Raw genomic sequence first — 27591 nt, forward strand, 5'->3', positions numbered from 1 at the left:
TTCACTTTAGTGAAAATGTGGGATGAATTCAGGCTGGCTACAGTTTGAACACATTTCACAAAAAGCCTTGAGCCACAGGTACTTAGCTAAGCCTCATCTAGATTCCTGGCCCACAGAAATTATTAAATAAATGGTTGTTGTTTTAAGGTCCTGAGTTTTAAGGTAAATTGTTACATGGCAATGTATAACTAATCAGAATACTTTAAGTGGTTGGGCCACCTAGGAGGCTCAGTTGGTTGAGTGTCTGCCTTGGGCTCAGGTCAGGGTCTTGGGATGGAGCCTCTGAGCAGGGACCCTGCTTCTCCCCTTTCCCTATCTCTCTGCTGCTCCCCAAGTGTGTGTTTTCTCTCTCTCGGTCACATAAACAGATGAAAAATCTTTAAAAGAAATACTTAAGTTGATTGTTTGAAGATTAAACATTTTATTTTATAGACATAGTTTTAATCATATATTCACTAGTACATATATACATAATTATATATAATTTATTTTTCTGTATATATTTGAAAAATAAGTTTCTCTCTCATCCTTGCTCCCCACTGTCCTGTCCCCTTTCCCAGAGGTAACCACTGTTACTGTTTCATGTCTCTCTCTAGAGACAGTCAATACATATACAAGTAGATATGATTAAATATCTTTTAAAAAACACATGGTAGTCATCCACGTAACTATTACACATGTTGCAGTTTTAATTTACTGACATATTTTTGAATCAAGTTATTAGGCACCTTGTTGTTTTAATGGCTACATGCCATCATTATCCATCAAATACCCAATTGATGAACATTTGATTTATAATATTTTGTTGTCACAAACAATGCTAAAATAAGTATCCTGTATACATACCTATAGGATAACTTTTGATGGAAGTGCTGTCTCCAGATATTTTTTTAATTTTAATTAAGATATTGCTCAGTTTTCCTCTATAAACTTTGCTTCAATTTACACTCCCAGAACAAGTTAAGATAGTATTCACTTCCCCACACTTTTATTAACATGGTTTTCAAACTTTTTTATCTTTGCTAATCTCATATGCTAATAAATAAATAGTTCATTCTGGCCTTGATATTCCTTAGGTATAATGTTACTTAGAGCTGAGGTTGACCATTTCCTAGGATATTTAAAAGCCATTTGTATTTCCTTTCCTATGAACTGTGTATATGTACCCTTCAGCCATTTTGTCTTATTGAATCATTGATCATTTTCCTTGTGATTTATAGAAACATTTCACAGATAAGAAAATTAACGTTTTGTCTACTATATATGTTCAAAATTTTTACCCAAGTTGGTCCTTTGTTTTATATTTTATGGGTGTATAGACATAGAATATTGAGGGAAATAGATCAATCATCAATAATTAGTTAATGGAAGTTAAGCTGTGCTTAGATGAGTTAACATTTATTAAGTATCTGCAAAAAGGATACACCAATGAGTAAGGATTGCTTGCTTTCTTTCTTTTGGTAATATCACTATGTACAGCCTGAGGAAAGACTTCATGCAGGTGCTGTAGTTAGTATTTAATTTTGAGAAATAATAACAACAATTACAAAGATTAAAATGTTCAGTAGAGGGAGAGGGCAAAGGAAGGCAACTGATAGTACATTAAAAAATAGAAAAAAGAAAAGCTAAGAGTTCGTTAAGTATACCTGGCTTTGACCCTGACTTTCTGAAACTGTGGCGAACCCTGAACTGCTTGTTAATTATGTAACGAAACTTACGTAACTACTTACTAAATATTTGTTAGTCATACAGGTTGTCAGGTGCATTAAAGAGATAATTCAAGTCAGTAAACAATTATTTAATTGACTCTTTCCTGAACTGGGGGAGGATCTAGCCTGGATGAAAATGCTAATGGATACATTTATTTTTGAAGTAGAATTGCTCTCTCCCATGCCATTGGGCACTACAATAGCCATTGAAAGTAGTGAATTAAAGGAATTACTAATTTCGCAGTCCTCTGGCATGTGGTCAGAGAGTGGTATTTCTAAAATGTAGAGGAGATTAGTAACTATTTGATCTTGCAGCTACGTTATAAACTGCCACCTCTGGGGGAAATGCTTTGGTAACTCTGTTTAGAGGCTATTACAGGGTAATTTACTTCCCAGCTGTATTGAAGAAGGGATTATCTAGCATAAAGTGAATGAAAATATATGTCTGTGGAACTTCAGGATAATTCACTGTTACACAAGGAAATCAACATCTCAGAAAATGTGAAGAATTTAAATATACAAGTAAACTCATCAATGAAAAATTATACTTCACATATACCTCTTGAACAGACAAAGGAAGATATGATAGATATTTGAGAGGTCTGGAAAAATCACCTATTTCTAATTTCATTTCCTTCCCTCTTCAATTACTTGACAACTACCAATTAAGCAATTACACTAGCTATTTTCTTCAGCATTCATTTCGACATCTAAGACATATGTTTCTGATTCTATCTCTGTAGAGTGGATTGGGAAAGGGGAGGGAGAGGGAGCATGCCTGCAAGAGTGGGGGTGGGGTGAGGGGGGTGGGGGAGGAGAGGAAAGGGGAAGGGAAAGGAAGGAAAGAGAGAAAGAGAGGAAATAAACTTGCTTTTCCAGCTCTTAGAGTCATGGAGACTATAACTGAAACAATATCTTGTGAAGTCATAAACTGTTTGAGTTAGGGGCTATGTCATATAGATTCCCTTATATTATTCATTTAACAAATAGTTGTTTGTTCTTCCTTGCCTTTTTTCCCCCTGATTTTCTCTCTCAAGGAATGACATCCCTATTCACTCAATTAAATAAGCCAAAATCTAGAATTAACCTTATTCTCTCTCACACGCAACCTGTATACACCCACATGTGATAGATGATTTCTTCCAAATATCCTTTGTATTTGTCCACCTCATTTCTCCTGGTATCACTCAAGATAGAACTACCATTAACCTCTGCTTATTCCATTGCATATATCCATATTCCATAGCTTGGTTATTGTGCAAAGAATATGGGAATACAAACATCTTTTCAAAATTGTGATTTATTTTCCTTTGTGTAGATATCCAGAAGAGAAATCGCTGGATCATATGGCAGTTCCACTTTCAGTTTTTTGATGAAAATCCATACTTTTCTCCATAATGTCTGTGCCAATGTACCTTTCCACCAACCATATACAATTTCCCTTTTGTCACATCCTCTTCAATGTTTATCATTTTTCTCTTGGGTGATAATCATTCTAACAGATGTGAGGTGATGTCTCATTGTGGTTTTGATTTGCATTTCTCTGATCATTAGTGATACTATAATTTTTCATATACCTATTAGTGCTCTTTGTGTCTTGTTTGTTGAGAAATGTCTATTCAAGTCCTTTGCCCATTTTTAAGTCAAGTTGTTTTATTGCTATTGAGTCATTTAACTTCTTTGTATATTTTGGATATTAACCTCATCAGATATATGATCTGCAAATATTTTCTCCTATTTTGTTGGTTGTTTCTTAACTCCGTTGATTGTTTCCTTTGCTGTGCAGAAGTTTTTTCATTTAGTGCAATCTCCCTTGTCTATTTTGCTTTTTGTTGTCTGTGCTTCAGGGGTCATTTCCAAAAATTCATTGCCCAGACCAGTGTCAAGGAAATTTTCCCCTATACTTTCCTGTAGTAGTTTTATAGTTTCAGGACCTGCATTTAAGTCTCTAATCCATTTTGAATTGGTTTTTGTAAATGATGTGAGATAAGGATCCAATTTCATTCTTCTGCATGTGGACATTCACTTATTTGGGATTTATATGTACAAGGATAGGAATTGAAATCAAGAGCGTATATGAGACTAAGAAGATTAAAAAGAATGATGTCTAGAACTGAACTAAGTAACAGCAAGTTTTAAGAGGTGGCCAAAGAATAACCAGGAGAAAGTTAACAGGAGTTAAACCAGGAGAGGGTGGTGTTATAGGAATAGATCATTCTGAAAAAAGGAAATTGTAAAAAATTTCAAATGTGGTTAAGAGGCCACCTAAAATAATAACTGAGAATAATTCAATTATGTAGCAAAATTGGCTGTTGATAACTTTTTAACGAGCATATTGTGGGTAACTATTGATAATTCTTCAAGTAGCAGATTTCAGTGAATTGAGGAAAAAATTGAGGTAACTGGAAAAAGCATTATGATGTATTTTTTCCAATATGTTAGGGTGATATTTGTCAGGAAACTTGAGGTCTAGGGAGGAAATCATCTATACTCTATTGATATATGGATCATTTATCTATTTTGACGAAAAAATATTGCAGCATATGTAAATACTGGCAGAAGAAGCCAATAGAAACAGACTATAAAAGAGAGGACATGAGATCCAGGGTATGGTTGAAGGGATTTAGCTTAGAATGAGAAATTTTCTCTAATCATAACTGGAATAAAGTGAAAAGATGCATACTTATTAAGGTAAATTGTATAGGTTTTGTGAGTAAATTGTTTCAACCTCTGATGGGTAAATTATATTTTCTCTGATAAGTAGGAGAAAAGTATATCAACTAACTCAATGAAATAAGTGGAAAGTAAAAATATACTGATAAAAGTATAGTAGGTTGAAAATATGTTAGAGAATTGAAAACATAGCTTATTAGGGAAATATGGAAATATCAATTAGCACAATTGATAACTCAATTTAAGCTGGAGAATGTAAATTTATAATAAACCTAATCTATGTGGTTTTGAAAATTTCCCTAAAAAGTGCGCAGCAGTTGTGTGTGCAGATGCAAACATGTTGAACCGTTTGATTCAAGGTTGGCATTTGCATATTGGACCAATACAAGGCCATAAAATACCTGATTTAAGGTTATGAGGACAAGAGGAGTTGATGTGATTAACCATAGAGTCTGAAGTTGGTATTGCAGGAAGTGAATCCTGAGATGAGTTGATAGGAAGAAATTTGAGGTGTTAAAACACTTGAGATCATAAAGAATTTTAAAACAAAATAATAGGAGCAAGCCAGAGGATGGGAAGTTGTGGTGATCAAAATAGATGTTTAATATTTCAGAGATGGAGCTGTCCTGGGTATTTCTGAGATATTAGTTTTGACCATAAGATTAAATAGAATATGGTCAAGACTCCTGGCAATGTGGAAGTCAGAGAACTAGGAAGCTATGCTGTTGTTGATGTTGTTGATCATCCTCATTGACACTGAGATGATCTAATGGTGGTAGAACATTCAGTGAAGAGAAAGATATTGAACCCTATGCTAAAGTCTTCAAGTTAGTAGATGGCATCACAGTGGACACATGCTCATAGCCAACTTACTCTGTTGTGCAAAACATAATCTATATTTATAAATAACTTTAAGGTTTAACTTTAAGACTCTACTGAGTTTGAATCATACAATTTAATATTATGATAATAAATTATGTGATATACATTATATAATTATTATGAAACAAACACAGTTAAATAAGTGAGTATTAAAACATTTTTATTATAAACTAGGTCAATTCAAAGTTCTGTCTCTTCCTCTTCTCCTTCATTGGTTTGTGTATTGTGTGGTATCTGGGAAAGATAATTCCTGGTACTTGGTTGCTAGGACTTTTTCATGTAGGATTTTGCTGAAATGTACAACCTGGGTGGGTGACTTTATGCTGTTATGTTGTTGGCATTTGTCCTCTCTATCTTACACTGAAATGACTGACCGTAGTCCTGCCATGCTCACTATTAAGATATTGGCCTGCTTCTCTTTATCATCAGGAATCTTCATGGTTGCTGGCTATCTCTGTTAATTCAACATAATTATTTTGAGACGTGAAAAAATCTCAAATGTTCCTTTACAGTAAGTTTTCAGGTACTCAGAGAGCTGATACATATCTCTTTGCTTAAATATGTTGTGTTTCATTTCTAATTATATACTTTGGTGCCATGTTGAAAATGGAACCTCCCTAAGAGGTCAGGTCTTCCTAATGGGCTTCCTGGAATACCCACTGGAAAGGTGTGCTCTGCTCTGGGTTTCCTTCAGCTTCATTCTGATTCCTACTGGGTTGCACGTCAATTGCTCTGCCTGTATCTGGGATTTGATATGAGGTACCTACCTTATATAAAGACCCTCAACAATGTTTACTTAATTTTATTTTTCATCTTTCCTGACATTTTTTCTTTCCCCAAGCTGAATCTTTATCTATTTTAGGTGTTCTGTGTTTTCGTCGTCCTGTTTTCATTACTTAAATTCCACCTTTAGAGAGAGCCCTTTGAGCTTTTCATCATTGTTTGAAGATACATTTTTTAGTAATAAGAAAAAAAAAAACTTTCCTCTCTAAAATCCAGCTCTTAAAAGTCCACACTCTTGCAGATTTCAAAAAGGTTGTTTTTGCTCTGGACTTAAAATCTATTTATGATTCACTTGGTTTATTAAAATTCCTTGAGTTCTTTTTTTCCTCTTATCCTACAGTAAAAGAGACCTTTAGCTTAGGGGTGTATATTGCTATACAACAAGAAAAATTCTGGGGAGAAAAATCTTTATTAGCTAAAAATTTATTTTGCCCTAATAGAAATGAAGAAGCTAAGTAGTATGAGCTTTAGGAAGATAGATTCTTTTCCTTTCCTTTCCTTTCCTTTCCTTTCCTTTCCTTTCCTTTCTTTTTCTTTCCTTTCCTTTCTTTATTTTTCCTTCTTCCTTCTTTCCTTCTTTTCTTCTTTCCTCCCTTCCTTCCTTCATCCCTTCCTTCCTTCATTTTTTCAGACAGGAATGGAAAAGTAATAGTATAGAATGAACTTCAGAAAACAAGTTGAATATGAATGTCATTCTTTCCCCTAGAATCATGAGTTTTTCTCCACAAGAGACTTGTTGAGAAAATGGAGATTTCAGAATAAAGCCATGGTTACTTAAAGTAAGTAAGTAAGAAAGAAATAAGGAATGTGCTAGTTGTTTTATTAGATGAACAACAATAACAAATTTGTACGCAAATAAATGGAAGAAGCTATTTAAGAAAATAAGTGTGAGATCTGTTTTGGAATGTCATGATCCAAGCTCTACTCTTAATTTTTGTCCCCATAGCCATTTGTTCATGGGTATTTCCTTGTTTTTAAGATAGTTACAGAATGTTTAGGAAGACAAAGACATTCTCTGCTTCTCCAAACAGGCAGGGTTTGCAGAAAAGACTGACTTGACTATGATTTCTGAAGGCCATGAGATTCCCCTGACCATCAACATCAACTCTGTGAGTTCAAGTTCTGTAAGACAGAAACAATGACAGACAAACTGCAGACCATGGTCGTCCTTGACAAACCTAATTTCAGAAACACCTGCTGAACCATTCAAGATCCCTCACCGCAAAACCTTAATACCTGTTTTCTATCAGGTGAAGAACATTGTATTCTTTATTCTTATAATAGCTTATTTTCTAAAATTGTCTTTTCTTAAATTTTTTTCTGCATAATGAACTGAAGTGGCTAAATTTTGTGTAAATCTGGAATTTTCAAAGTCAGCTTTTTATTTACCTTCAAATGCCTACCAGGCCTCCACTGAGTTTTGACAATGATGTCCTAATACTGATATGACAACATGGAGGGCTTCTTCTCTAAAAGGGATTCCATATGAGATAGACAGAAAAAAATACACACAATGGACATTCTGTTAGAAGCATCAGAAATCTGACTGATCAAAAATTCATGCAGATTATCTTTAAAAAAAAATCATGCAGATTGACCATCAGTTTTATATTACCTATTGTTAACCAATTCATTAAGAATACTGTATCTTTTTCTTGTTCTGATATAATTTTCTTTTCTTAAGAAAGTGATAGTGGAATGTGAAAGTATTTTTTGTTAAAATTACAAAGGATTACTTTAGTCATTGTAACAGAAATGTAATTGCAAGTGAAACAAATCCTTTTTTTCTTTTGAGAAAAACCACATTTTTCCATTTGGTGGTTTTTAAGTTATAGAACTGTGCATATTTATTATACTAGGTTAAATTATTCAAAGATGTACAAAAATATATTTAGTCATATGTCCCCTTCCTTTCTAATCCTTACCCCAATTCTATTTTTTCTCAGGTAACCAAGATTAACCACAGGGGTTATCCTATTATTTCATACTCCTTGATCAAGAAAGCATATATAGTATGAGAATGCAAATTGTGTGTATACACACACACACACACACTGTATATATATTATACACACATATATAAAACATTTTCATCATTTGTTATTATTTATAGGTATTACCTTTAATATATCTGTTATTATACCACTTGCTTTTCAGTTGTATATTGGTCCTTCCTGTATATCAATAGATCTAACTTTATTGTTTTAACATTCTAACTTATTAATGCATATAAATACACAAAATAATTATACATAAGTGATTATACCTCAAGTGCTAGCTTTAAAGACATAATATTGAGTCTTTCTGTTTATTGTTTGCTTCCCCTCTTTCCTTGCCATCTTCTCAATAATGAAACGTACACCAGTATGTGTGTAGATTTTTCATTGTTTGTTAACCAAAAGCTTCTCAAGCTTTCTTTTTCTTTAGCTTGTTTTCTGCTCAATAATATCTTATGTAAACCTCTCCAAATAAATTGGTATAGCTCTAATTTATTTTTAATGGCTTTATGATACTTCACAATATAGATATTCTTTAATTCTTTCAACCGTTCCTCCATTAATAAGAATTCATTTATTCTTGTCTTGCTTTATAAATAATGATATAAAGGATATAACATAAATGTTACTTCTTTAACATTACTTAACTGCACTTTAAAAAAAAATCTTTTTATTTATTTATTTTTAAGTCAGTTGGGTATCTACCTTTGACTCAGATCATGATCCTGTGGTCCTGGGTTCATGTCTTGCATTGGGCTCCCTGCTCATCGGGAAGCCTTCTTCTCCCTCTCCTCCCTGCTCATGCTCTCTCTTGCCATTTCTGTCTCTTTCTCTCAAAGAAATAAGTAAAGCCTTTTAAAAATTGTTTAATCATAACTTTTAATCATAACTTTGTTTTTGATCATAACTTTGGATTAGAATTCCCATTTATAACCAAAAGGTAAACAAAGTTTACTCATGGAAGTAAAATTTAAAATTATTTTATTCAATAATGTGTATAATATATAAAATGTAAATTATGTGATATGATGTATTATGAAATATATAATGCATAATACAGATATAATATACAAAAATATATGATATGATGAAGACTTGAAGAGTAGTATGTGCTTACCATTTGTTGACACAAATCACCAAAGCACAGGAAAGCTCTTCTCTAGTCCTGATTGTAGTTTACATCTTTCTTTCTTCCACCTCCTCACAGTACTAGTGAAAGTTATAATCTGAGTGCAAATTTTTTCATTTTTCTTAATTAATTTATATCTATCATTAAATAGCCCAAGATTTATGGCTTTATATACAAGAATAATGCTCTATACACTCTTCTCTGCCTTGCTTTTTTGTTATACATTACATTTATACAACTCATGTTCATAGGCATTCATTTTTAGTTTTTGGCATAGTATTCCATTGAGTAATATACAGTATGATAAATTGACCTACTCTCCTGTTGATGCAAATTTACCTTCTTTACTACTTATATGTACCAAAGAGGGAAGCTGCCTGACTACATGGTATGAGCATCTTCAGTTTTGTGAGATACTGTGCAATTTCTCCTCTTTCTTTCCTCCTGCCTTCTTCTTTTCCTTCTCTTTCTTCTCCATTGCGGGTGTTGCCATTGTTTTCCTTTAACCTGACTTAGACAACTGGAGATGGAAAACTGGAAGGAAAAATAGAGCAGGGAAAGATTTTGTGATAATCCTTAACTTCACTGAATTTGTGTTCACAATTCCTTCAATGTCTAAATCTTAAAACATTTAAACCATTCTTAAAAATGAGCATGAATTCTATGGGCTTATGTGTAGAAAGCAGTAAATCTGAGTTTGAGATCTGCTCTGCCACCCTTTGCTATGTATTTTTGCATGAGTTATTGATCTCCTTTTCCCTATCAGTAAATTAGAAAAATCTAATTGTGCCTATCTCCTCCAGCAGAACTTTAGCTCTAGAAAAAAACAAAAACAAAGAACAAAAAACAGAAATGTGAGAGTTGGTTCACCACTATATATTTTTTTTTTAAAGATTTTTTTGTTTATTTATTTGACAGAGATCACAAGTAGGCAGAGAGGCAGGCAGAGAGAGAGAGAGAGGAGGAAGCAGGCTCCCCGCTGAGCAGAGAGCCCGATGTGGGGCTCGATCCCAGGACACTGGGATCATGACCCGAGCCAAAGGCAGAGGCTTTAGCCCACTGAGCCACCCAGGCGCCCCAGTTCACCACTATATTTTTGGTGTCTGGAATACTGTGCTCTCATCTAGTAGCTACTCAAAAATATTTACAGAATGAATTAAATAATTTAACAACATAGCAACTAGAAAAATCTAAGCAAGGTGCCTGGCATAGGCAAATGCCTATTAAATGTTTGCTAGTTAGTCATTCTCCCACTGCTGGTGACGGTGGTGGTAGGAGCAGTAGTAGTAGTAGTAGCAGTAATAGTAGTAGCAATAGCAGTAGTAGTAATAGTAAAAATATTATCAGTAAAGTAGAGGTGGTGGTAGGGCCCATGTTAATAATAGCGATGTTGCTATTAGTAATAATAGTAGCTAACACTTACTGAAATTGTACTATATTCGCACACATGAATAATTTGATCACTGAACAACTTTTGCACTACATATAATTTCCTTTTCAGGAATAAAAAAACTGAAGCAAAGAAAGTTTAAATAACTATTACTAATTAGAATTTACAGAGTGAGTGAGCCTGGTGGTGGGTATTATGGAGGGCACGTATTGCATGGAGCATTGGATATAGTACATAAACAATGCATTTTGGGACACTGAAAAGAAATAAAATAAAATAAAATGGAAAAAATAAAAAATAAATAAAAAGAGCAAACACTTTGAAAATCTAAAAAAAAGAATTTACAGAGTGATTACATATTACTTTAAAAAACTGGTCTATCTTTCAGGTGTTGCATATACTGTCATTCTCCACAGTCTTTCCTTGGGGTGCTAGAAAACATAGATTTAACATCGCAGCTTACCTTAACGATACTTAGGACCATATGGTATAAATTTAGTGTTTATTTTGCTGCTGGCTTTGTTGCCCTGTTCCTGCTTTCCATTTATCCTAATTCCCTAAGCTATTTAATTTATCTCTTTTATTGTACATAATTTTGAAAGCTACCGAGATACCTAAAACCAAACAAAGTCAGGGACACATCAAAATAAATTTTCCTCTTGTACTATTTCCTGTTATTTGTACAAGAACCTTTCAAGTTAGGCAGACATCATCTACATTTTACAAATGAAGAAATAGGGTTTTCAAGATGGTAATGTGAATTTCACAAGATAGCGAAGAGTGAAAATGAAAAATCCAGAACTCAATTCACATTGAATTTTTTTTTCTTTCTCATTTTGTTTTCGAGTTTATTTTTCAGTATCAAACTGCTTTTTGTCATTTAAGGTAGTTTGGGAAACCAAGTATCGGTAAACTTTTTTAATATGGAAAAGTCCCTATTTCTATATTACTTTTTGTTTCTAATTTCTAGTATCACTCTGCCCTACTTGGATGTTTTTGTCTATAGTTCCAGCAAAAAGGAAGTAAAATTATTAAGATCGCAATAGTGACAAAATTATATCACTTTTAAGTATTGAGTTCTATGTCAAAGTTATATCGAACACGTTTAAGGTGAGTTTTATCATTTCAACTTTTGGCAGTAGTGTGGATAAAACAAATTATGCTTTGCAGACTTAAGCCACTGTGTACTCTTCCCTGCATGCCTTTTTACTGACTGCCCTTTGCCTTGGATTCAAAAAGCCACTGTCATAACAAATGATTTAGTCCCAATTCTCTACTAGATAATTAAGTCAATTATGTTGTATGTATGTGTGTGTGCACGCACGCATACACCCACATCAAATTGCACAAGAAAGACAAGGGGACAAATGTGTCTTTTGATATTCATTCTGAGCATTCATTATTCTAGGAAGAAGACAGGAAACTGTACGATCAAATACGGTCTTTACTCAGAGGGATGTATACTAGTTCTTTGGCTGAAACATTTAAGTGAGTATTAACAAGGAAGCTCAGAAAATAAGAATAATTTTAAAAATATGCATATTTTAAAAAGAGAATTATCTTTTTACTTTTCAATTGACTTTCTTAAAGTCAATTTCAATGTGTTTTTGTGAGAGAAGTCATTTTATTGCCACACTTCTATCAGCTATTAAGGAGCAACTGAATCAGGTTTTTAAAGTTTGTATCCCTGCAGGAAACTCCTTCTATCACCCTTCACCCCATGTGGGTCTGTCAGAAGTAAATAATGATATGAGGGACCCTTTTCAAGCCACTTGTTTTATAGAGCTTGTTCCCTTTTATTAAATTTGTGAAATAACTCATTACTTTGGTCTTTAAACCTTTTTTTTTCCCTTATTGCTGTCCAGATTTTAAAATGATACTATTCTGTCTGTAATTGCAATGAGAAAAATACATGGGGGACCCCATGTGAATGCAAGGTACCTCCTTTGTTTGAACTCTCTGGACACATATTACTCCTATGTTAGTTTAACACATCCCCACAGGCAACAACTCATTGCTTAAAGTTAAGAAATATGAATCCTTACACTAAGCCATAAGCTATTTAGCTTACCAGCAATTGAATTTAAAAGATTTAGGTTGTGAGTACAGCTGTAACACTGGAAACAAAGCATTTATAGTAAGAAGGACATATGGAAATATGAATGAGCTACTACTGGCACAGTCAGGACACTGGGACCCTTTGTTCTTAGTGAGAACATGTTACTGTACAGTTTACTCTTATTTGTATTATCCTTCCGAGTTCCACTAAGTTCTATCATGATTCCTATCTGGGTGTTTATGGATATCCTGTGCATAATATGCATAGAATTTTTTTTTGACACACCAATGTTTAAAAATGCTTAAAAATGTTTATTTTTAATTTAAAATGTTTTCGATCTCTCTTCTCTGGCAGTCCCCCTTGAGATGGTCTAGGTCTTATGAAAGTGTGAGTGGGCTCTGTGTAACGTCCTGAGTCACATCTCTGATAACATTGTGTTGTGAAAATGAAACAAGTGTCCTAAAGGCGAATGCTGTACTTGACCATGAGATCTGCAGTCTCAGTGTTTCTGACTGGAGTCGTCGTTCTGTCCAGGGGTGTAGTGTACTGTTGGAGGATATCTGATTGCCTCCTATCAGACCTGTGTTTGCGTTAACTTGTAGACGGTGCTAGCAAATGAGCTGGGTTCCCACAGTAGTGTCTGTGATCACTTCTCTTGACTGTTAGTGGTTCCCAGACTTTACTTCTTTGGGTTTTATTAAACATCACCATTCTTTGTGTTCAGCAATGGCCAGAGTCAATAAAGCTAGGACAAATAATTTTTTTTTTTCAGAGTTTCTGTCCTAGCTCTTGGACTCCCTTAAATCTCCCCCTGCCCCATTCCTCTAGTGGTATAGTAAGGAGGAAATCCTGCTGTAGCTGCTTGGCAAAAAAGTCAAAATGATGTACCTTTTCCCTAAACTTAAGCAAAAGTGAAAACTGACTCTCTGCAGGGATGATATCTAAGTGACAACCAGCATGCATTTTGGGAAAGAAATACATAGTCTTAGTAACTTGATACAGTAATCAATTCGACCACAGAAAATTGAATATAATACAATACATGAAATTTAGTTCTCTGTTTTCAGCTGTATATTCCACTAAAATGAAGAGATTTTTTTTTTTTCCCTCACCCGGGACTCTTGGCTGGGCCTCGTAACAGTCAGGTCTTCGTCATCTCTAACTTGACAGTCTCTCGTTCTGTGATGTTTCAGACTAATGGATTGGCTCTACCTTGTCAACATTTCCCTTAGCTATATAATTATGTATGATTCAAAGCTAGGTCTCAATTGTCTGTTTACTCTACTCTTAGACATGGTCAGAGAGATAAATTTTACTAGGAAAAAAATCCATATATATTTCAACTTTTCTATTTTTGTTGTCATGGGCATATGATTTTTTTTTTCTGTAAATTGCTCACAGGTCTTGAGAATGACATGGAGACACATCTATTAGAATCAGATTATTTTGTCTATTCAGACAGTATAGTTTTAGCTGTTTTGTCTAGGTCATTTTATTTCCACTTTGTAGGCACATCCAATTCTCCCTTAGGGAAGTTTTGAGTTTTTATATTCAGAGGTTTGTTTACTTGGAGACTCAGGATGTGTGTGCCTTCACAGATAATAAACTGTCTCAGTTATTTTTAGAATATTTAGAAATCCTCATCTTCAATTTGCCTATGTAGAATGCATTTTCCACCCTCACATTAAGCAGTGTTTGATTTTATTCACAAAAGGCCCAATTAGGTGGTGAGCAAGGGAAGTAAAACATGTTCCAGGGACTAAAATTCTCCTCTGAGGACTCTTCCCTTTCCAGGATATGAATAATGTACCACATATGGATGAGTAATTTACTCAGTGTGCCATGAGGGTACTCATTATTTCAACCAAGTAAGGTTTTAGAATTTGGGAAAGGTATCAACAGATTGATCTACTTGGAAAAGAGATGTGACGTGTTTACATTCATCATCATGGGCATTCAACTGCTGGAATGTTGAGAAGAAGCATTTTGGTCATTTTAGAAATGTCATTTATTACTTCTGGCTACATGGATTAAGATGTTCCAAATCATTTCCCCAATTCCTCTTTGTCTTAAATTCCTGCTGGGTTCACAGTAGTAATCTTAAAGGCAGAGTGCTAAAGTCAAGTAGCAAAAGCTTACTCAAACATTCTGAGGTTTCAGACGCATAGTTTCTCTTTTATGTCCCTTTCCTTTTCATTATTTCTGTTACCCTTGCTAGAGGTGGCCAAGCAGATGTTTTAGCAAACACTGTACACACAAGCACATTTTCAGTAAAGGTCTAAATTAATCAACTTGATTAATATCTGTCTCCTTACTCTCAAGTGCCGGATGACACTTTGAATCAGGGGCACCATTTGGAATCATTTCTATTCTTGACACATTTATTTTGCTTTCTATCCTTGAGATGGGACTTTGGTGTTATTTTTAACAACAAATTCATCTTTCAGCTAATAAAGATAGTAAAAGTATGACCAAAAATGTTCAAATATAATTCTTAAATAAAGTGAAAGGGTTGACAGTAATAAGATATGAGAATATAGAATTGATTTGAGTGGAATATTTGCTAAAAGACAGGCTGAAGCAGATCTTAAAATGAGATGTGTCGATATGTGCAAATTTACTCAGAAGGCATTGCCAACACCTGAGGAAACTAGTTTAAACACAAAACTTTTTTTTTTTCACTTTTACCCCTCCTTCTTAATATCCAGTCAATTTTCACTTTTACCCCTCCTTCTTAATATCCAGTCACCAAAGTTTTAGCTCTAATATCATTTCAATTTCTTTTAGATTTGTACATTCCTCTTCACTTCTTACTGTCCACAGCTTATTTTTCTTTTTAAGTTTTATTTTGTTTCAGATTTTATTTATTTATTTACAGGAAGAAAGAGAGACAGAGAGAGCACAAGCGGGGGTGGGCAGCAGGCAGAGGTAAAAGCAGGCTCCCCACTGAGCAAGGAGCCCAATGCGGGACTTGATCCCAGGACACTGGGATCATGACCTGAGCTGAAGGCAGATACTTAACCAATTGAGCCACCCAGGCATCCTGTGTTGAATCTTTAATTAGTCATTTCTGAGCTTCCTGAAGATTATTGCTGTTGTACATTTTTAATCTTTTTAGTCTAGAATATCATTTGCCCTAATCACTTTATCTTGCTGGAAAACCAATTATTCCCTGATGTCTACTGTATCAAGGTTGAATTTCTCACAGTACCTTTAATGTGTTGTTTTTGTCTTGTTTTTGCATGCTACACTTCCTCTACATCTGAGAAACAAATGTTTTCTGATCTTATTTTCCATTTTCTTCATATATCTACTTTCTATTTGCGTAATTGGTTTCTCCATTGTTCCATGAATACAGCATTCTCATTTCCGTCTTTATCCCTGAATTATGCTACTTTATTTACTTGAAATGCTCTCTTTGCCTATTCAAACACACCCTTCTTCTGAGGCTACTGAACAGACATCTCTTCCATGAGCAATAAATGAATAGACCAACCAATACTGGTTTACCTCTTTTATTGATTCCTGTAACTCAAGGGCACACTTGACCATATATTAGACCATAGGCATTTTCATATTTACATTTGTGGTTTTGACCTTTACAAGATCAAAGAAATCCATGTAATTTCTCTATGTAATTTGGTGAGGCATAAATTTGAATCACACATGCTTTGAGGCTGGTGTAGGCTAGTGAGTCACATACTAGTGAGCAAACTGACCAACACTGTTGTCCTCTGCTTTACATTCACATTTACAGTCTTTTGTAAAGTACTACAATTTTTATTTTATGTGAAAAATAACATCCACCACAAATGCAAACCCTTGCCAATAAAGTGAGTCAGATAGGATGCTAGATGACTCTCAGAGATTTCAGAAGCCTGTGTGCTTTATGTTTCTTCATTGCTTTATGTATAACTATGTGGTGTTTCCTGCTAGTCAATAACATTCACAGGAGAACTATGAATTCATTGAGATTCTCTGTCCTAACAATTTTCCAGCAGAGCCCAAAGAAGACTATATTTATGCCTTTACTGAATCAAAGTATATGATCACCCATCAGGCATCCTACTTGTTATTATAAATTTTTTACCCCTCTCTCAGGAGCTCACTGTCCATTAGAATATTATAGATACTATAACATAAATATGTACAAAATTCTGTTTCTCAACTGATGTGATAGGTAGGTTTCTTAAAATGATGAGTACTTCCCAAAAAGTTGAATGATATGATTTTGTTTAAAAAGTTGAAAGAACAGAATGGCTAAAATTAACAAGTCAGGAAATGACAGATGCTGGCGAGGATGCAGAGAAAGGGGAACCCTCCTACACTGTTGGTGGGAATGCAAGCTGGTGCAACCACTCTGGAAAACAGCATGGAGGTTCCTCAAAATGTTGAAAGTAGAACTACCCTATGACCCAACAATTGCACTACTGGGTATTTATCCTAAAGATACAAACGTAGTGATCCAAAGGGGCACGTGCACCCGAATGTTTATAGCAGCAATGTCTACAATAGCCAAACTATGGAAAGAACCTAGATGTCCATCAACAGATGAATGGATAAAGAAGATGTGGTATATATACACAATGGAATACTATGCAGCTATCAAAAGAAATGAAATCTTGCCATTTGCGACGACGTGGATGGAACTAGAGGGTATCATGCTTAGCGAAATAAGTCAATCGGAGAAAGACAACTATCATATGATCTCCCTGATATGAGGGAGAGGAGATGCAACATGGGGGGTTAAGGGGGTAGGAGAAGAGTAAATGAAACAAGATGGGATTGGGAGGGAGACAAACCATAAGTGACTCTTAATCTCACAAAACAAACTGAGGGTTGATGGGAGGAGGGGGTTAGGGGGTGGGGTTATGGACATTGGGGAGGGTATGTGCTATGGTGAGTGCTGTGAAATGTGTAAACCTGGTGATTCACAGACCTGTACCCCTGGGGATAAAAATATATGTTTAAAAAAAATAAAATTAATAAAAAAAAAAGTTGAAAGAACAAGAAATTCAGTAGGTCAAATCGAAATGCATAGGCTTGCTCATTTTTTAATATTTTTATATGCAAGAATAACAAATTTTAAACTATAAGTAAATTATATATATTAAATGGCACATAACGTTCTATGAAATTTAAATAACTATTATTAATAATCAACTCTGTTGTACCAAAAACCTATTAAAATGTGTTCATTCAATGAATAAAAATGCCATACCATGCACAGATTATTTTAGCTTATTTTGGTTAGCTGTATTATTCTCTCACTATCAGAATTCTTAAAAATAACTGACTAGAAGTTTATTTAGTCTGTTTTGAATTGCCAGTATATTCTATGCTTTTACTAAGGTGAAATATGAGGCAACTGGAAATGTTCCTCTAGGCTTTTTAAAAAATATATATTATTTTAAGTGCATCCTTTCATATTCTTCTTGGCTCAAATTTGTTAGGCTTTCACTGCTTTTTTATCTGGGGGGCCTCTGAGAGGTATTGATCTATTTTACTCATGGTTTTGGTTAAAAATTTTAAAAACAAACAAAATCTCAATGCTTTGGAAACACAAGAGATCATAAAGGCTAATCTCAGTGGACCTGTAGCAGCTTATGATAAAATAGGTGAAGAGTATGATAAACTAGGTAAGGTCAGTAGCATACTTTTCCTTAAAGTGTCCTGCCCTTTTCTTTTGTGACTCTTCCAAGCTTCCTAATTGCACAGTCAGCATCATACCTAACATAGGAGGGTGTGGCCTGTAAACATTATTATACCAAACTTAATTTATATATATTTTAAAATGCATTCATTTATTTATCATGCTATAATGAGAACACATGAAACAATCCCGAAGTGAATTGTGAGGTGGTGCCTAGTAATGGTACAGTAATGGAATTCAATAAATTGGTACATTTTTAAATTTATAGAACAGTTTTTTGAGAGAGCGTGCATGAGTGGGGAGGGGCAGTGAGAGAATCTTTTTTTTTTTAAGATTTATTTATTTATTTAGAGAGAGAATATGCTTGTGTGGGAGGAGGGGCAGAAGGACAGGGAGAGAGAGAATCTCAAACAGAATCCCCACTCAGTGTGGAACCGAATATGGGGCTCAATCTCATGACCTTGAGATCATGACTTTGGCCCAAGAGTTGGATGCTGAGCCAACTGAGCCATGCAGGCACCCCTAAAACGATTGTTCTAACAACAGTCTCAAGTTCTAGTTTGAATCAGGGACTTAATGGGAAATGCACTATGCTGAGGCATTGGAGAGGAGTGCATACGAAAGCAGGGTTCCAGGATCCCTGGAAGAGCACAGCTTCTGAAAGGCTGTCCCAACATCTTGGCTTTTTTTTTTTTTTAAGATTTCATTAATTTCTTTATTTTATAGAGAGCAACAGAGAGTGCGAGAGAGAGCAAGCAGAGAAAGTGGCAGAGGGAGAGGGAAAGAACCCCAGGTTGACTCGCACTGAGCCCAAGGCAGGGCTCATTCTCATGACCCTGAGATCATGACTCCAGCCAAACCAAGAGTTGGGCACTCAACTAACTGAGCCACCCAGGCACTCTTTAATACCTTGGCTTTTGGCAGACAACCATGATCTTAGTGTCCTGATAACTTTATTTTTTCCTAGGGAAAATGCTCATGGTTATAGTAGTATGAATAATTCATTATAAAGTGCCTATAAATTCCATGATTCATGGAGGAATCTAATGCTTGTAACTGACCATGTTACAGAAACCCCCACCCTTTCAATTTTGTTTTGAATTTGAAATATGTGAAAAGGTATTAGAACCAGTAGCCTTATTATGTTAACTCCTCAAAGATAGAATTTACATGTTGTGTTAGAAACAAAAATCACTTTTTTGGAGATACCATTTTATAAGAAGTGTGCCTATAACGCCTTTGAGCACAATCCTTTGATACTTAAACACTTTTCCTTATGAATGCTCTGTGTGCTCAGCCTCATGAGATCTAAGTATGGAAGCAAGTATGAAAGTTCCTTACCAGGCCCCTCTACATGTTCTAAATGCACCCAGGATTCTTCCAGTTTAATCTTCTTGCCACAACCTTCTTCACATCCTCCATCCTCCTACCACACTTCGTCAGCTTGCTCTGGAGACTGCGGATGGTCTCCCTCATCCCGGAATCCGCTGTTTTCTACCATTTCCTGGAATCCATATTTCCCCCTCTTTTTGCTCTATCTTCTCTTTGGAGGAAACGTCTCATCTGGTAATTTCCTGACAGAAGTTGCATGGGCAGTAAAAACTTGAAAACCTTGCACGCCTGATAATGTCATTAGCTTCTTCTCACACTTGATATAAATTCACTGAGTGTAGCATTCTAGTTAAGAATTACGTCCTGTCAGCATTTTTAAGGGGTTTAGCTTTCGGTGCTTTTTAACTTTCAGTGATCTTCAGCTTTTTAATCTCCAGTAAATTAAAAAACTACTTTAGTTACTAAAATTATGAAAAAAGTAACTAAGAAGTTATTGATTTAGCAGTTCTATAACATTCTTAGTCTAGATGCTTTGCATATGAACTCTTTTTTTCTTTTCCTCTCCTCTGTATTTCTACACAGTCTTTATTTCTAGAGTTGTAAGATTTCAAATTATATGCCCTATATCCATCCCTTTAAAATTATTGTACAGTAATCTGGAATATTAGGGTGCTTAACTAACAAATCTGATATCATTTCTTTTATAATTTATTCTCTATTTTCTCTACTCCCTTAAATGTGTATTGTTCATATTTAGATGCTTAAGCTGATTCATATTTTGTTATCTTTTTCCTCCTATTTTTTTAATCTCATTTTTTTTTTATTCTGGCAAATTTTCTCAGTTTTTCATTCAGTGTTTCTATTCAGTTTTCTGCTTCTGCTCTCATATTTCAAATTTCCAATAATGTCTCTTGTTCTTAAAGGTTCTGTTTCCATAAACTTACCATCTTCTTACATGGTGAAGATGTAAATAAAAGACATTAAATAAAATTTAATGATGCTTTATTCTTTTATCTTCATTAGTTTTGGTTTCTCTTCATTCTCAAAAAAAAAAAAAAGCATCTGCTTTGGTCTCGGTTTTCTAATTAAGTGTTTTCTTCATGTGTGGGCTAAGACTGTACTTGACTTTCTTTTTCCTACTTAAGAATTTGTCCTTTAAAACTGGTAGGAAGTTCCATGTTCAGAAATAATTCTTATTTCATAGGCAGCATTATAATAACTTGTTCAACTAGTATACCAGTTAGTTTTTGCTATGAAACAAATTAACCTCAAAATGAGTAACTTAAACTAATAACCATTTATTTAGCTCATGATTTTGTGGGTTAGGTGGAAACTGGACTGGCCCAGCTGATTTCTTTGGGCAAGCTCATGCTTTTTTGACTAAGGACAATGTTGACTGGAACCTGAATGACCTAGGATCTCATGTGTTATGGTTGGTGGGCTGTTGTCTGGGTTATGTCTGTTCTCTTCCTCTCATCTTCCAGCAGGCTAGAATGAGTTGGTTCAGGACTCTTAGTACATCAAGAGAGCATGCTCAACACAAAATTAAAAAGAAAAAGTGGCTACTTTCATAATCTACAACAGAGTGGTTCTCAGCTGTCTTGCTGGGTGTTTTCAAATCTCAAGTTCTGTAACTCTTTTCTTTTAAAAATTTTATCCAGAAATAAATTTTCAAGGGACTATAAGTCTAACTGATGCTGTTTCAAGTAGGAGGATGGGCTGAAAGGGTCAGTCACTATGCCAATTTTCTCCTAAATTTTCTGTCATTTTGATACCCTACACTAATTTTTGCTTATTGACTTGCAATCAAAACATTGTCTGCCTTAGTCTCCACAGTGATTACGTTTTCACTCTTCTGTTAATGTGGGGAAGGAGCTGTGTAGTGGCGTAGCCTGTAAGCAAATATTAAATGGAGAAAAAATATACCTATGATGCAATAGCTAATGGTTAACAATTAAGTGGCTTTTAAGCAGGACTTACCTGGTACTATTATTTGGAAATAGTCTATGGGTACATCTTCCCCTGATGTACAAATTTTAAATGTTGTACATTTCATTTACCAAACTTGTTAAGTCTAAGACATTCCACAAAGGTCTTGCCATCACTAGTACACTAGATCTGGTAATTGAGTTGGGAAATCTTTTTTCTTTTTTTCTTTTTCTTTTTGAGAGCGGAGGAGATTCAGAGGAAGAGGGAGAGGACTTTTTTTTTTTTAAGATTGTATTAATTTATTTGTCAGAGAGAAAGAGAGTACAAGCAGGGGGAGCTGCAGGCAGAGGGAGAAGCAGGGGTTCCTTGCTGAGCAAGGAGACCGATGTGGGACTGGATCCAAGGACCCAGGATCATGACTCAAGCCAAATGCTGATGCTCAATCTACCGAGCCACCCAGGTGTCCCTAGAGAAAGAGGGAGAAAATCTTAATTAGGCCCTATGCCCAGCATAGAGCCTGGTGTGATGCTCCCTCTCACAACCCTGAGAGCATGACCTGAGCCAAAATTAAGAGTCAGATATTTAACCAATTGAGCCCTCCAGTGCCCCTAAAATCTTTCTAAGATTTCCCCCAAACCTCACCTCCTCTCTACCTGTATGCAAACTTTCTAGAGGTAGCAGATGCCTTACTATTTTTTGCAATCCTGCTCCAAATGCTGGATTTGGATTTACTTTTCAGGGTGTGGTGATCTGTATGCTTTTGTGTCATCTGTATGCTTTTCAGATTTCAACACTTTTTGCTATCATGTTCTTTCTTGTTTATGTGGGTTTAACTAAATTGTAATTTTTTTAGGAGGGAGTGGAGGAGGTAAACATGGTTCTCTTTTTCTTTCTTCTTTTACAACTATATAAAAACTAAACATTTACATATAATCTGGTGTTAGAAAATCACCATCTGTTTCTACCAAGAGCCAATCCTAGATGAAATGTGGTCTTGGTAAATGGCAAGAAAATATCGTTCATGATTATTATTTCTTTTTTTTCATGATTATTATTTCTATTAGTAAGTTTATTCATTAGAATGTAGCATAAATTTTTCCTTCTAACATTTAATAGAGAAACTGACCATATGTGGGGATATTTATTGCTGTTGCTTAGACTGAAGTATATAGGTTTTTATTATAAGTATCCTGAAGGTTTGTAGTTATACTTTTAAGATCAAATGCTAAATCTATACCTATATTTTTAAGATTAAATGCATTTATACTTAGTAATCTATAGAAATGGAAAGTAATAAAACCCACACTTATTTTAGGCCAAAATGGTTTAACAACAACAACAACAATAAAAAACCCATACATATCTCCAAATCTCAAATTAATCAGAAGAAGGAACTTTAACAAACTAGAAAGATTATTAGATGGCATATGATTAAAGTTAGTTCATACCATAAAATATTTTGAAATTATGGTGTTTTAGTCAACTTTGACAGCTGTAACAAAATAACATAGACTGGGTGTTGTAAGCAACAGACATTTATTTTTCATAGTTCTGGAGGCTGGTAAGTCCAGGATCAAGGTGCTAGCAGATTTGGTGTTTGGTGAAGGTAGTTTTCCTGGTTTGCAGGCCAGCTGCCTTCTTGCCAGATCCTAGGCATATATCAGAAAGAAGGAAAGAGAGAGACAGAGGGGGATGGAAGGAAGGAAATATCTTATCTCTTCTTATAAGGGCACTGATAGCACTACAAAAATGATTTAAAAAATAGCAAGGAGGAATGTGGATATTTGAAAAACTATGACTTATTAAGGCCATATCAATATTTATCAATACTTGCTATTTGTCAGAATATATTTTTTTGTTCACTAAAACAGAAACATTAGTACTTTTTGCCATGCTTAAATACAACTTTAAGAAGCAGATTTATAATACTCTAGGGTTATCACAGTGTAAGTTTCAGAAATGATTTTAGGTGAGACTGGAAGGAAGATAGTTATTTTTCCTTAATTTACACAGATGCATTGAATTTTTTAAAAAAATAGGAAAAGAGGCATTATCTTACCACGGTGATGTTTTTTTCTTTTTCCTTTTCTTCTTTATTTCAGTGCAATTATTTGACTGGTCTTCCTGGCTGCCCTAAAATAAGTTTTCTTGGGTCTGAGTTAGCTTGGAGTCCTCGTTTAAATTATTTTTCATTTTCATTACCTTTATCTGAAGAATGTTGGATTCTCTAGCAGAAATGCGTAAGTGTCAGTAGGGTTCCCTTTCAGTCTGGAATGGGACAAGGGAGAAACTAAACATCCACAAACTTCTCTGGAGCCCCTGACTTATTCATCAGTAAACTTAGAATTTATTCTGACAAGGGCAGGGTGTTGACTTTCTTTAAAGATGATATATGTAACTGTACATGTAATGGTGTCCCATGAAGGAAATATTACAAGATATACTACAAGTGTTTTGAAGGAGGATCAGAAGTTAAGTGGTAGCAGCAGATTCTAGTTGACCCAGGAAATGGTGTAGAGTAGGACGAACTCTGTAGTAATTGAAAAAACTGGGGAGAATGCCAAGATTTGTATCCTCAGATGTTTACTAAAATAGATATAAATTAATGTATACTAAGTAGATAGAAAATGGTCTTGGTCTAGCAGGAAGGGGGAATAGTATTAGCTGCTTTTAAAACAGCAAGTATTTTTTTAAATATTAGTTTTCATGTGAGTGTAGAAGTCTGAACTAGGGGGCAGGAAGGTTTACTGTCTCTTCATCTCCTAAATATTAAATGACAGAGGTAGAGCTAGATTTCAGAGACTCTTATCTCTGCAGGTGGTGTACTAAAAAAAGCTGATTTTTGAGGTGGAGTTTAGAATGCAGGATATTTGTTAAGAAATGTTCTTGGAATCAACACCTGAGAAAGAAAGCAAGCATGAGTAGAAGGAAAGGTCAGGCTTAGTGACAGTTACAGCTGACCCCACAGGGAGCTCTGATGCCAGATTGACCTTTGACATTATCCCCAGATGAGCTGAGAAGCTAGTCCTTTATATCCATCTTTCGAGATAGAAATATAAATCATCCTTTTTTAGGACATTCATTTAAAAATTCTTAGAAAAATTTGTGTAGCGATTAGTTTGTACTGTAGAGAAGATAAAATGAAGGACTGTGGGTTAGGAAGACCATGAAACACTGATTGGGTAATGGGAGAATATTGGACCAGAAGCCCAAGATACCTGGGTTTGCATCATGTCTCTGCCACTAACTGATTATGAAATTTCATGGCTCTTAGTTTCTTTTTATAAACGTGAGGTGATCCATTAGATATAGAAAATAGAAAAATGATTTTTTCTACATAACTTTAATGGGTTATTTGTCCCAATCTTGGAGATATGTTACACATATGAAAAAAATCACCAGGCTCTCTCATTTTGGTTCTAATTGTAATATCTTTCAACGAAAGCTTTAATCAGAGAGATAAAGTTCATTCAGTACCTTGAATTCTAGTTTCTTATTTCCCTACCTCCTTTCTTAACTTACCATGAAACCTCAGCTTTACAGAGCAATAAAATATTCAAAAAGCAGCAACAGAAGTACCTGGTAAGATGACCTTTGTACTAGATTACTGGCCCTTCAATAACCTGTACCTTTTCAATCTACCTGACAAGAAAATTATAAAATGAAGACCTGATATTATTTCATCTGTTTCAGAAAAAGTAAGCAGTAAAAAGGTATTTTGCTACAGGAAAATTGCAAAGTACATATGATATTGATGAAAACATAATCCCAAGTTTTATATAATAGGAATGATTTATGAAAAAAATAGTACACTTGGAATGGATTTTTAAATCAGGAGCTTGGGGAAGTGATTGAGAGGATTGCTACAGTGGGAACCTGGGGCACTCATTACTGCAGAAGCTGGCACTGTACAGAATTGATAAGGAGATCACCTGCCTTAAAAGATTTACTATTAGAGTTGGTGGGAAGATTTACAATTAGAGAGTGATTGTGACTTTTTTTTTTTTAAGATTTTATTTATTTATTTGACACAGAGAGAAAGGCAGCAAGAGAGGGAATATAAGCAGGGAGGGTGGGAAAGAGAGAAGCTGGCTTCCCGACCAGCAGGGAGCCGGATATGGGACTCGATCCCAGGACCCTGGAATCATGACATGAGCTGAAGGCAGATACTTAAATGACTGAAGCACCCAGGCACCCCTTATTGTGACTTTTCTAAATCAAGATGGGATAATAAGTCTTTAAGATAGAATATGAAACTGAAGCAAAATTAATGCTCAAATAAAAAATAATTCTATCCATTTGAATATGAATTTTTGCCAATACCTACAAAAATGGGTGTGAGGTACCTACAAAACATACCTACAAAGGATGTTTATTGAATATTATACTGAATAAACAGACATGTATGTCATAGACACAAGTGTGTTTAATTATGATGCAGATACAGTGTTCCGTGTTCTGTTCTCTTGAATGAGAAGTGGATCCTGAGATGAAGCTGAGGGCGTGTGATATTTATTAGTAAGTGTCCTTGCAATCAGTATCTGTGGAAGGAAAGGAAGGCAAGCAGGACTGAGTGGAGAGGGTGGTCAGGGTGCAATGGAAGCCTGATAATATCTGGAGCTAATATGGCCTGCCAGAGATGACCCATCTTGGATGGGATGGCCAAGTCTTTCAACAGCACCTCCACGGGCCACTGGAGGTGGGCTGCCTTGGGGAGGCGGGGTCAGCTCTCTCTCGCAGAGGCGGTTTTTGCAGACTCTGTCAGCTGAAGGCTTTCTGCCAACAGAATTTCTAGCAGCTGAGTCTATAACTCTTCACTGGGAGAACTGGTGTGGCAGATCTCTTTGTTTACCGCATATATAGCGTTTTATGAGTTTAAATAGCAACACCGATAGAAACAACAGTACCCGATCTTTGGCCAAATGACCTCCATGCGGTTTAGTTTCTTCATTTTTTAAAATGGTCACATCTATATACAGGATTGTTGAAAATTAATACATATAAAAGTGCTTAGAATACTCAGTGTATTGTAGTGCCCACTGCATGAATATTCATGATTGTAAAATAGTCATGTATATCCCTGCTTTCGGAGAGGGTAAAATCTTCATAGCTTGTATCATCCTAATAATTGTTCTGTACATTTAGGTTTTCTGCCAGTTGAAATGTTTTTAAGGAAACTGTTTCATATATTATTAATTTTAAAACCGAAAAAAAGAAAAACCCTTAAAACTGCAAGCTTTCGATGCCAGTAGCCCTTGAAAATTTCATTGGTTTTTTCATTTATGTTTTGAAGACGTCCCTCTGGAATAAGTATTGCTATTTCTCCACTAATATTTTAAAACTTCCTTTGTCTCAATCAAAAGCTTTAGGAAATCAAATGCACAATCTTTGAAAATGTGGTTTTAAAATTACAAAATATAAACTTAGAAAACTTGAGCAACACAAACGTGAATTGAAACTGATCTAGAACTATAAACTCGATCTTAAGGCCTAAAATGTAGCTAGTTACATGTATTTGCCCCGCACTTCGGTAGAGAAAGGAGAGGTTTGTTTTGTTTCAAAATAGCTAAAGAAGTTAAAGAATGTGTATGATTTTCTTTTCCTCAAAGTAATTTATATGTAATATTTGTTTTCTGTTGAATTGACTTAAAGGTTCCCATTTCAGGGCTTTCTTTGTCCTCAGAAAGTTTGGCAAAGAGCCCTGCAGATCGAACATTCCCTGGGGGTGAAGCGTGCTGCCCCTGGGTCAGCTTCCTGCTGCCCTTGACTTTTTTTTCTCCTTTAAAGAAAAAAGGGAGAAAGGAAAATTCTGGATGAGACCATTTTATTAATGACCTTTCTCCTCACCAAACACTCCAGACATCCAACAAACTACTTCTCTATGGGAATAGATAACAAACCCATGTAACTTCTGTATGCATTTACGGAACCAAATCAACTTAATTTTTTTAATCAAACATTTTCACTGAGAAAACCGACTTTGATACAGGAGATAATCAGGAAGCTTCTTATGCTTCGGCTCTTTAGTTTGCCCCTATTAGGGAAAAGTAGAACA

Source organism: Enhydra lutris, unplaced genomic scaffold (assembly GCF_002288905.1).
Source record: "Enhydra lutris kenyoni isolate GAN:26980312 unplaced genomic scaffold, ASM228890v2 scaffoldscaffold28, whole genome shotgun sequence".
NCBI lineage: Eukaryota > Metazoa > Chordata > Mammalia > Carnivora > Mustelidae > Enhydra > Enhydra lutris.